General features: G+C 33.3%; 1 protein-coding gene across 8 annotated transcripts in view; it reads right to left on the bottom strand.

Annotated features, from left to right (window-relative positions):
• Positions 1-13140, bottom strand: part of GPHN (gephyrin) — a 414033-nt gene that overhangs the window by 241811 nt on the left and 159082 nt on the right. The gene's annotated exons all lie outside the window — the stretch shown is intronic.

The raw sequence follows: 13140 nt of genomic DNA, 5'->3' as shown, positions 1-13140 counted from the left end.
AGTTACCCAGCTACTTTGTGCAGAAGTGGAACTAGGATCTCTGTCAGATTATACTGTTAGTAATTCTATTCATTCATTCTACATCTTAGCTATTTATTTAAAAGAGCTATTAAGTGCACATTTAAATTATTACCTTTGTGATTTTGTCAAATGGTTGTTAACAGCAGATTACTATGATAATCCTTTTATTATACTTTATAAATGTTTTTATCAATAGGGTTTTCTCAGCCTTTACTCCATAACAATATATTAATCCTTTCACTACTGAAAGAAATAGAAATGAGTAGATGCAACTATATCACATGCCTAATTATCCAAATATAATTAATTCATCCTTGGGAATATCCAGTGTATTATTCTGAATGAGGATAATCTGGGTCTACATTCTGCAATCATCATAGTAGTATGGGAACTCTGTATTGTGATGAGGATTTAGTAACTTCAATTCCTTCACAGAATACCAAAATTTTGCTCCTAATGGGATGTAATCTCACTGGAATAAATGAAGAATTTGGCAAGGTATTTAGCACATAATGAGTGCTGAATAAATGGTTCCTTTTGTTCTTTTTAACATTATTTACGTCAGAGTTACAATAAGTATGAAGATTCTCCATAACCTTAATCACCTTAGAAGACCCAAATAGAGTCAGGGTTCATGGTCATCCTTTCATCACTAACTCTGACAGACCAATAACTGAAATGTCATATTTTAATGGAAAGATAAACTGTAAAACAAAATAATCAATAGATTTATAGAGCTAAATGGCTTTAAGAGGTCATCTTTTGACTTTTTTTAATCCTATTTTTCCTTAAGAACTTCCCTCAGCTTAAGAGGCAGATCTTATGCATATTTGTACTCTTCAGTGATCTTAATATAATAGGTGATCTAAAGAAATGGTGATGATTTTACTAACATTAAGGTTTGTCCTAAGACTAACTGAAACTCTCAAGAGGACTTTGGAATAATTAAAACCATATAATAGTAAATCAAATACATTATCTCAATATCTAATAGAAACCCTTAAGAAATCTACCCAAAATAAGAAACACAGTTTCATGCTTTCTGCAGTCAAGTATTTGCCACCTAGGAAAAGTGAATGGTTGAAATATGGAAAGCAAACAAACAAAAACCTCTCATTAAAATTCTTATTAGAATTCTAGAATTAGTTTGCTTTGTATCAAAACAAAAGGGAACTACACCACCACCAGTTTGAGAGTTATTTGGTATTAGGTTTTAAATATATTTCGGTCAAAACTGAAAGGGCTTTTAAAACAGGAGAGAGAACCATTTATCTCTTCAGTATACTAAGTTTAGTCCTTGAAGTTGTTAAACAACATTCACATGTAGAATACACCGGTACAGTCTTCAAGCTTTGCTCTGTTTGTGTGTGTGTTACCTGTAACACCACTGATTTTCTACTATAGATAACACATGTTTCCTTCTAGGTGGCTATATTGTGGTCCACTGCTAAAGAACTCCCAGCAAGTAAGGACAAACCTGCTTACCCCACAAGAAAATGGCAAGGGTATTAATTCCCATTTTATAAAGATATATTAAATAAGGGACATTTATGTGACCAGCCTGATAATAAACAACTTATGATCAAAAAGTTTAGTAAGCTTTTTGTGAATCCCATGAGCAATGTAGCCAACAGAAATATTAAAATATGCTGTTTATATCTTCATATCAATTTTCTCTCTCAAAAACTCCTGCTTCTTTCACTCAAGTCAGGTGATTTCATTAGAGCAAGGGTTTATGTCGTTATCATGGTTCATGGTTTACATTTCCTGTAAAATCATATCCAAAAGTATATACTTAAAAGGATTTTTCTGATGAACAAGGAGGGAGCAAGATATCCAAAACCTCCAAAAAACTGAGTATAACTATGCTAAGCAGGCCACATCTTCATTCAGGCATACTGCTTAGTAAACAGTAAAGGTGAATAGGTATCCAGGAGGTATAATTTAGTATTTCTATGCTATCTTCTTATTTCCTGACCCTAATACATCCCAATCTGTCTTGAATACATTAAGACCAGGAATTATAAAGCTAATTATCCATACTTAAAGTCTATATTAAATTACTGCTGACCAGTCCTTTAGTCTTTTCCATTTTGTCACTATTTTGCCCATCCCATGAAATAGGCTTACTTAAAACACTGTGTATTTGTGTGAGTCCATATATTTATTTTAAAAAAGAACTTTATTGAGATATAGTTCACATATCACAAAGTTATCTTTTTAAAATATACAATTCAATGGTCTTCAGTATATTCACAATGTTGTGCAACCATCACCACAGTCTAAATTTAGAACTTTTCCACATCCCAAAGAGAAATCTGGTGAACATTAGCAGTCACTCTTCTTACTGGGAGTTCCCAAGCAACCACAAATGTACATTCACAAAACTGGAAACATATAATATACAGTCTTTTGTGACTGACTTCTTTTACATAGCACAATGTTTTCAAGGTTTATTCATGTTGTAACATTTATCAGTATGTCATTCTATTTTTATAAAAAATTTTTAGTGTGGTAAAAAATATTTATATAATAAAACTTGCCATCTTAACCGTTTATAAGTGAACAATTCAATGGCATTAACACATTCACAATATAGTGCAACTACTGCCACTATCTATTTTTCAAACTGTGTATTACCCAGCCCTGGCCACTGTGGCTCAGTTGGTTGGAACATTGTCCCATAACCAAAGGGTTCCGGGTTCAATCGGGCGGGTAAGATCCTGGTCCGGGCACCTACAGGAGGCAGCCAATCGATGTTTCTCTCTCTTCCTTCCTCTCTCTCTCAAAGCAATGAAAAATAAAAATGACCTTGGGTGAAGATTTTTTTTTAAAAAAGCTTTTTTCTTACCCCAAACAAATCAACATTCTTGATTCAGTGTTTGCTTGGTTGCTAAAAACCTTTGACTGTTTTTTGAAACAGAGTTCTGAAAAAGTTGGTTCTAAGTTTCGGCTTGTTTTACGGTTTCTGTGGAGGGATGGGAGCTTGGAGCTCTAAAACTAGCTATTCTGACCACTATTAATTCCATATCAATATGCTATATTACATAGGAAATTTGCTAAGGTAAATCAGTACATTATCTTTAGTGTGGTCTCTTATCTCATATCCAAATGATTTTTAAGAATAAGAATTCTGAATATTTTCCAAATTTTCTCTAATTCTACCTATAATTTCCACAGTATAGTTTCATTAATAAACAATACCAAAACTTTTTTGTTTGAAAGCTAATCCAATGTGCTTTAAAGTTTTATTTAATAACAATTTATATTTATCACACGATTTTATTGCCATCAATTTTAAACTGGCTCATGTGGGACCTGAATTTAAAGATAAAAGGATACTTTCAAAATACTTTTCTGCTATTGTATTTTTCAATTCTAAAATTTTCATTTAGTTCTTTTTAATAGTTCCTATTTTTTATGCTCAGATTTCATATCTCTTCATTCATTACAAGTATATTTTCCTGCCCCACTTAAGCTGGGTTACAGTAACTACTTGAAAAATCTCTACCTGTTAATTCCAATAGCTGGGTCTTCTTGGGGTCAGTATATGTTGATTATCTTTTTTCTTCCGATAAATAATTTTGGACTGTATCCTGGATATGGTAAATGATATATTGAGGAGACACTCAGTTTTGGTATATTACTCTGAAGAATGCTCATTTTTTTTTGTAAGCAGATGACTTACGTAGACTCAACTGCAAATTCTATATGCTCTGCAGTAGATGGCAATTCAAAATCCAACTCTTTTTTTAGTCCTAGCTGTGCTGCTTTAGTTTACCCAGTGCATTCATGGTTTAGATGTCAGTCAGAGATCAAGGAAGCTATTTACAAAATTTGAGGCTCCCTTCTTTGGCTTGCTTCTTTTCTGGATTTCCTTCTTCACTTTAAAGCAGCTATAGTTGCCCCAAACTGTTCTTCAGGGCAGTAAGCCTGAATATTTCAGTTGCCAAGTATAATAGTTGGCCAGACTGGGGCTTACATTCAGGCTAAAAGTTATAAAAATGGAATACTCAACCAGTGCCTCCTTCCAAATGTCAGAATCTGCTTGTAATTGTTATTTGTGGTAACAGATAGGAGCTTCTGATAGGAGCTCCTGAGGTATATATATTACAAAAGAGCTTCTCATCGAAGAAACACCTATTATTTTATATATCAACAAAATTTTGTATATCCCTCTATGAATCTAGCATTTCAAACCATTCTACTCACTGCTACAGAACAGGCAATATGAAAAAAAATTAGTGGCTATGTGAAAGAAGTTAACTAGGTTCTAGAAATGATAATTGGTGAGAAAGTGTTCTGTATTTTATCCTGTTCTTATTTTCTATTCCACCTATAATTTTGGGGCCCTAAATGAGAATAGTTTTAGTGACTTTTATGATTCTAAAAATACATGCTTATAAAAAAGACAAAAATAATTCAATCAACATAAAGTATAAAGAATTGAAAATCACCAAAATTTTACCAGGTAACTTATTTTAAACTCTTGTTAATCATCTTTACATAAAAATTTCCATACATAAATAAATATAGACACAGAGATGCACACAATCATACACAGGTGTTTTTTTAACTTGTATTTCAATTTGACAATATGTCACGAATAACTTCACTATAATGATTTTTAAATCTACAAAATAGCCTGTATATTTTAATTTAAAACCCTACTAGTAAACATTTATGTTGCTTTTGGTTTTTGACATCTATAACACTGTCTACCCTTTATAAGTTTTCTAACTGTAGGCACTAGGGTAGAAGAAGAGGTAATGGAAGGGGAATAAATAGACTTGAGGGCAAGACACATCTGTATGCCCATTCTATTTCCAGGTAACTTACTAGTTTTGTGTCCATAGACGAATTACTGAAACTCTTACATATATATAATGAATAGGAAATATAAGAATTTCTGTCACAATTATATCACCTTTTTGCAAATTGCAATGATAAACTTCTGACAAGGTTTTGTATATGATGTGACTTTTCCTTTAAACATTTTGTTCCAGGCTGAATATTGCTAGAAAAATTACTGGGCATGAATAACATATATTATGCAATTAATTTAATTCTACTTAAAAGTCTTAACAAAAAACACCTGGGAACAACTTTATTTTCTGACAGCTTTCAATAACTTTTACATTAGAATATCAGTGGTAAAAAATCCTTAAGATGTTAAAATATAATTTATATGTCCACTAGTAAGAATTAGCAGAGGAAATTCATGTTAGCAAGGTTGAAGAAATCATAGTATTCTGGTGGAATTTTAGCCCAGAGTTCTGCATAAAGATGTTATGTAATAATTAGTAAAAGAAACAATAGAACATTGATCTATAGACTGCAAAAAAATAGCAGAAAGACAGGTAGGCTTAAACTATCTCTTTAAAGATAGACAAGAACTTTTCTCTTCACCAGATCAGATTGTTCTGATGTTGAGAGGAAAATTCCATATTCCATATTATACAATAGTAACGCTAAGTTCTGACTTTTAAAGGGGGGTGTGAAATAATCAGAAATACAGTAGAGAGAAAACCTGTAACAATTTGATATTTCTTATACTTGAAATGTATTTACTTTTCCATCATTTCTCTGGGATGCTCTTACTCTGAGGAAAAGATAACATAGGAAAAGAAACTCTCAATTACATGAATAGTACCAGCAAAGAAGAGAGATGAAAGTCATCAACAGTGAACAAAACACACGAAACTATTAAATTTGGTTGGGGAAGTGAATAAACATCCTGTTACAGGATATTACTTGTATGCCTTAAAGACCTGCAACATTCATTACTCCCCTCCAATAAGATTCTTCTATGAAGTTGTCTAAGCTAAAAACCTGAGTCAATCTTTATCTTTAATCCTCATTTCTCAAGTCTACTTGGATCAGCTTACATAACTGTCACTTACTGTGTTTACCATGTACTGGGTACTATGCTAAGTACTTCACGAACATTTAATCCCCACAACAGCAGTAGGTTTTGCAATTCAACAAAGGCATTTTTAGGAAAACACAGAGTAATTCAGATATACACAAGGTCACAATTCAATTAAGGTGCAGAACCTCTTTTATTAACCATTGTTGTGTACTTCCCATACTCTTCATCACTGTTGCCACTGACATCAGCCTTGTCTTTATCATTGTTCATCTAGATTGGTATAAAACATCCTAAGTATACTGCCTTTCTCTGCCTCCTTACAATTCATTTTGATATGACCAGTGAATCCTCTATAGTAAAATCTGAAAATGTCATTGCTTCAAACTCTCTAGAAACTTCTCTTTCTAAGGATACAAATCACTTAATGTGACTCCAACCTAACTTTCCAGCCTCATCTCTTGTAATTATTCTTAATAATCCCTTGACTAGAGCCAAACATGGCTGTTTGTCTCTTATGGCTAATTGTACATAGGGAAGACAGAATGATATTTGCCAGTTTTTGAGGCCTATATTGGTTAGGTTGGAGGCTAGAGAGCTAGGGTGGAATCCATGAATATATAGTTAAATCTCCTATATCATTCAGGAATGAGATGGAAACCCACTCTATTCTCAACCCATCTCTAACCCAGCTCAATTCCAAATTGGATTGGAGTGATCAGTTTCTCATACTTTCTGCCTATCAGTATAAAGGGAGACAATCTATGATGGATGATAAATCTTTATCACCAGTATGGTTCTTTTACACTAAAAATAAATTTATAAAATGATTTGGTACACAAGAAAACAGATTCAATATTAATATAAAAACATTAAAAAGAATTTACAATACATGTGCGAGGAGTTGCAGCAAATGACTTCAAAGTAAAATATATTTAAAAAATAGAAGAAATATAAAACAAAACAGGTGAAATGAGGAAGAATTTCACCAGAAAATTGAAAAATACAAAAAATTAAAACAATGTTATAGGACATAAAATTACAATTTCTGAAATTCATACATAAATGAATAGGTTTATCAAAATAAAAAATTTAAACACAGATCAAAAATGCAGCAGAAGACAGGAATATTAAACTCAAAGACAAGTTAACAAAAAAGTACAAACAAGCATGCAAGACATACTCAAAAGGTCTAATTTATGTAGAATTAGTACCCAAAAGAGAGAAAAGACAGAATGGGAAGAAGCAATAGTCAAAAACAAAGTTGAACAATTTTTCCAAATTGATGAAAGATATCAATAAAAAGCAATTATCACTATTAGAAATGATAAAAGTAATTATTAGTATTAAAAAGATAACGTGTGTTGTAATGCACCGAGATAAATCACCAAAAACAAAACAAAAAAACACTCAAAATATGTGTAACTAACAAATTAATAAAAGAAAAAAACCTGAATAATAAAAGCTACTCTATTAGAGAAGATTTGTCTACATTTTCACCATTTATATGCAACACTAAATCCAACTCACCACAGAATGTCTCAGAAAGTTTTAAAGAACTGAAGTCATACAAAGAGAGAATCAAGCACTTATGCTGCTTTTTTCTGTATGAACTATATCACTACATAACTAAATAGTAGATAAGGTGAAGCACCTATTCATAAATATATTTTAGTTAATTAAAAATTTTAGTTCTGGCCCTGGTTTGGTGGCTCAGTTGGTTGGAACGCTATCCCATACACCAAAAGGTTGTGGGTTTGAACCCCAGTTAGGGCACATACCTAGATTGCAGGTTCGATCCCCAGTTGGGTGTGTATAGGAGGCAACCAACATATAGATATATCTCTCAAAAAAAAAAAATAAATAAATAAACAAACAAACAAACAAAAACAATAAAACATATCCTCAGGTGAGGATTTACAAAAAAGAATTTTAATTCTGTCATTTCTTTTTATTGTTTTTTGCATGATACATTGTTTTCTATTCTTTTTTATAATTATTTTTATTCTTTTTTATTCTATTACAGTTGTCTTCATTTTTCCGCTTTGTCCTCCTCTGTCCCGCACCCCCCACTCCCACAGTCCATCCCCACTCCATTTTCCATGCCCATGGGTCATTCATACATGTTCTTTGACTACTTCCTTCTTTCCACTATTCACAGGCACCCTTTCCTCTGGCAGCTGTCAGTCTGTTCCCAAGTCTCTGGTTATGTTTTGCTTGTTAGTTGATTTTTTTCATTAGATTCTTTTTATAAGTGAGATCATATGGTATTTGTCTTTCACTGACTGGCTTATTTCACTTAGCATAATAGTCTCCAGTTCTATCCATGCTGTCACAAAGGGTAGGGATTCCTTCTTTCTTTCTGCTGCATAGTATTCCATTGTGTAGATGTACCAGTTTTTTAATCCATTCATCCACTGATGGTTACCTAGGCTGTTTCCAGCACTTGGTTATTGTAAATAGCGCTGCTATGAACATGGAGGTGCATAAGTACTTTTAAATTGCTGTTGCTGGATTCTTAGGGTATATTCACAGCAGTAGAATCACTGGTTCAAAAGGCAGTTCCATTTTTAATTGTTGGAAGAAATTCCATATTGTTTTCCACAATGATTTTCTACTCTTTTAAGTTCAACCTATATGATGTCCTTCAATATATAATTTCTATATTGTATATAACATCTAGTTGGGTCTTTACAAAAAATTTTTATTCAGTTTAACAGTATGTGCCTTTTGATTGGACAATTAAATCCATTCACATTGAATGCTATTATTGATATGGCTAAATTTACAACTGCTGTTTTACTTTATGTGTTCTATTAGTCTCTTGTGTCTCTTATTAATTCCTCTATTACTCTTTTGCTCTTCTTCTACATGAAGTAAATATTTTCTAATGTAACATTTTAATTCCTTTAATATTTTTCACTACATTTTATTGGAGCTATTTTCTTAGCGGTTGCTCTAGGTTTAACCATGTACATCTTACTAGAATTTAGTTCAGATTTTATTAACTTAATCCATGAGGTATATAAACATTACTCCCATATAGTTCTATTCTCTATTCTTCCTTTTTGTGTGACTGTTGTTACTCATGTTACAGATATATTTTGTACACATATATATGTATACATACATATATGTCAAATCCAATAATACATTGCTATAATTAATAATTAACATTAAAGAAGCTGAGAAAATAAATAGGAGAAATATATATTTATAGAGTTTGTTATATCAGATTTTTATTCACTCTTTCTGGTTCTCCTATTTTGTTCTTGTGTACTCATGATACCATCTGGTGTTAGGTACTTACTCCAGTGCAGCTTTGCTTTCCCACCTACCTTACTTGTACTGTTATTTCCAAATATATTACATTTGTATTTTATATATTCAGCAAAACAGCTATATATGTATTGTTTTATAAATTGACTTTTAAATGAGTTGAGAGGAAAGAAAATGAAATATGCATTTATACTCTTTTATAATTACATAATTACCTTCACCAGTTGTGTGTGTGTGTGTCTGTTTGTGGGTCACTTGCTTTCAGCATGAAGAATTTACTTTAAATTCACTTGAAATTCTTTCAGTTTTCATTTATCTGGAAATTTCTTTATTTCATCTTCGATTCTGAAAGAAAGTTTTCCTAGATAAAAGATTCTTGGTTTGTTGACAGTTTTTTTTCTTTCTGTATTTAAATATGTCATCTTACTGCCTTCTGGTCTCCATTTCTATTGATGGTAAAGTCAGGCTAATTTTATTGCAGTTCACTAGTACAATATGTGATGAGTTCTTTTTCTCTTACTGGTTTATATTTAATCTCTTTGTCATTGTCTTTGGCACTTTTACTATGATGGGTGGCATGGAATAAAAGTTTTTGTCTCATCAAAATTCGTATGTTGATACCCTAATCCCAATGTGATGCTATTCGGAGGTGGGGCCTTTGAGGTAATTAGGCCATGAAGGTGGAGTCCTTATACATGGTATTAGTACCCTTATAAGAAGAGGCCAGGGAACTAGCTAGCTCTTTTTCTGTCATGTAAGGATACAACAAGAAGTCAGCTGTCTGCAACCCAGAGAGGGTCCTCATAAGAACCTGACCACAATGTCAACCCTGACCTATATCTTCCAGCCTCCAGAACTGTCAGAAATAAATTACGTTATTTATGAGTCACCTAGTCTACGGTACTTGGCTGCCTCAACTAAGACTATGTGTGGGTGTGGATTTGTCTGAGTTCATCCTATCTGAAACTGATAGTTTCTTGGATGTGTAGATTAATGTTTATAATTAAATTTGGCACATCTTCAGCCATTAATTATTGTAATAGTTTTTCCTGCACTTTTCTCTCTTTATATTCCTATGTACATATGTTGGTTTGGTTAGTGTCCCACATTTCTCTTAAGTGGTATTCATTTTTCTTCATTCTTTTTTCTCTCTGTTTTTCAGCTTGCATAATCTCTGTTGATTCCTCATTGGGTCCACTGATTCTTTCTTCTGCCAACTCAGAACTGTTGTTGAGTGAGTCCCTATAGTGAATCTTCCATTTCAGTTATTATACTTGCAAGTCCAGAATTTGCATTTTGGCTTTCTTTACTTCTTTCCGTATGGGTCCTATAAGTTTTCTTTTTAAAAAATATATTTATATAGATTGCTTTAAAATCTGTTGAATTCAAGATTTAGAACCTTTCATAGGCAGTTTCTGTTGTCTGCTTTGTTTCCTATGTATAGTTCACTCTCTATTCTTTCCATGTCTTATAATATTTTGTTGGAAACTGGACATCTTAGATTTTAGCAGCTCTGGATACTGACTCCCCACCCCTCTTCAGGGCTTTGTTGTTGTTTGCTTCTTTGTTTCCTGAATTGGTTAGGCTACTTTAGGAAAGCCTATTTCTGACATTGCTCCTCAGAGTGTGCAGCCAAGGTATGCACAAAGTCACCTTGGGGTGACATTGGTTTTAGTAGGGTTCTCTTTTCTTTCCTTGATCTCTCTGTTAAGCTATCTGCCTCTTTACTAGCACACCCGGCTGTTATGCTCCACTAATTTTCAGCTAAGTGCACTATTGTTATAAATAGTGCCTGGAAGATAAATTACTCCATAGTCTGATTCAACTGAATGCAGGCAAGATAGTTTTTCAGTCTAGACTTTGAAGTTTGTTCTGACTCAAGGAGGACTCATTTTAGCTGTCTCTTTCCCAGGTTCTTTCTGGTAAACTAACTGGGTTAGCTTCTTGCTCTTGTAGAGCAATTATCAGCTTTCTCTTAATGGTTTACCACCATTATCTCCACTGTTTTTCAGTGACTTCAGGCTTGAACTTCCCTACTTTCTGTTTCAAATAAGGCCATACCTTTGAGAAGAGCTTCAGAGAAATATGTTCCTAAGGACTGTGCTGAATAAAATCTTTAAGCCACTGTTTTAAGTGCTGTACAGGGTCTTGGCCCTTTTTGACTTGCCTCACCTAATTAGATGTTCTGCCCAACGAGCAAGCTAAGGTGAAGGTGATCAGGCCCCCAGTATTCTCAGCCTGCTGCACGTGGGCTACAGCTTCCATCTAATGAACGGGGACTGGATGGAGGAAGGGAGTCCCTGACCTTTCAGCTGAATTCATCAAGAATTTAATCTGTACAAGACAGAGTTGGAGGTATAAAAAATGAAGGCCTGTCTACCCTGGGAGTTGTGGGGAGAGGGAGCCCCATAGTTGAGGTCAAACTAGAGTGAAATTTCCATCAAGCTGAGGAAGGGATGAGGTTATGGATAAGTGCCACAGACTTCCATTGTTTCATTTGATATTTAGAATTACTTGAATAAATGTTTCCTCATTTGCTGTTGTGCTTATAACAATATCTAGATACTTTCTCTTTTCTTTATTTTTATTGCTTACACTATCACAGATGTCCCCATATTTCACCCTTTGCCCACCTCCATCCAGCCCCTGTCCTCCTGTCCCTCAGGCCATCACCACACTGTTGTCTGTGCCTACGGGTTATGCACAGATGTTCTTTGGCTAATCCCTTCACCTTCTATCATCCAGTGCCCCCATCTTCTTACGGCTGTCAGTCTGTTCCATGTATCCATGCCTCTGTTTCTATTTGTTCATCAGTTTATTATGTTCAGTAGATTCCACATGTAAGTGAGATAATATGGTATTTGCCTTTCACTGACTGGCTTATTTGTTAGCATAATAGTCTCCAGGTCCATCTATGGTGTCACAAAATGTAAGAATTCCTACTTTTTACTGTCATGTAGTATTTCATTGTGTAAATATACCACCACTTTTTTATCCACTCATGATTGATGGACATAGATACTTTAAATGATTGTTTCTTTAACATTTTTGAGATATGGTTGATTCACATGGGAATGGGTCCAACAGAGTTCTTCATTCATAATTTACAGAAGGTTAGGCAATAATCCAATTTTAAAGGTATGTTATACCTCAATTACATAAAATACATAGGTAATGTCACAATAAAACTATATAGAGAAAATATCTCATTTATAGTAAGAAACAAAATAGGACAAAACTAAAAATAATTTAAAAAGAAGCTGCAAAAATCTACATGCACAAGACTAATGACTTTACTTATAGACTTCTATTACATTACTAAATGTGAATACTCACTATTGAAAAGACATACAGTTATGTGCTAAAAAACAATGTTTCAGTCAATGATGAACCATATATAAGATAGTGTTCCCATAGATTATAATGGAGCTAAAAAATTCCTATCTCCTAGTGACACATAGCACAATGCATTACTCACATGCTTATGATAATGCTGGTATAAACAAACCTAACACATTGTCAGTAATATAAAAGAATAGCATATACAACTATACATAGTACATAACACTTGATAATAAACAACTATATTACTGGTTTAGGGTTTTACTATACTTTTAATCATTATTTTAGAGTGTACTCTTTCTACGCATAAAAATAAAACTATGCTGTAAAACAGTATGCTGTGTTATGCAGCCTTATACATCTCTTTGTGTCTCTTGATTGTATCATTTTTTGTACTTGATAAAATCTCATGTTGTTTTGTAAAGTAACATGCTATATAAGCTTGTAGCCTAGGAGCCATATAGCTTAGCTGGGAAGTAGGTTAGACCACTTATGTTTGTGTAAGTACATTCTATGATGTTCATATGACAGTGAAATCACCTAATAATGCATTTCTCATAACGTATCCTGTCATTAACTGGTGCATGACTGTATTTGCTTCCCAAAGCAACTGTAAATTTAATAAACTT

This window comes from Furipterus horrens, unplaced genomic scaffold (assembly GCF_987537825.1).
Source record: "Furipterus horrens unplaced genomic scaffold, mFurHor1.1.pri manual_scaffold_3, whole genome shotgun sequence".
In the NCBI taxonomy this organism is placed as follows: Eukaryota; Metazoa; Chordata; class Mammalia; order Chiroptera; family Furipteridae; genus Furipterus; species Furipterus horrens.
Note: the sequence above shows the minus strand (reverse complement) of the source record. Positions and strands in the feature narration are given on the sequence as shown.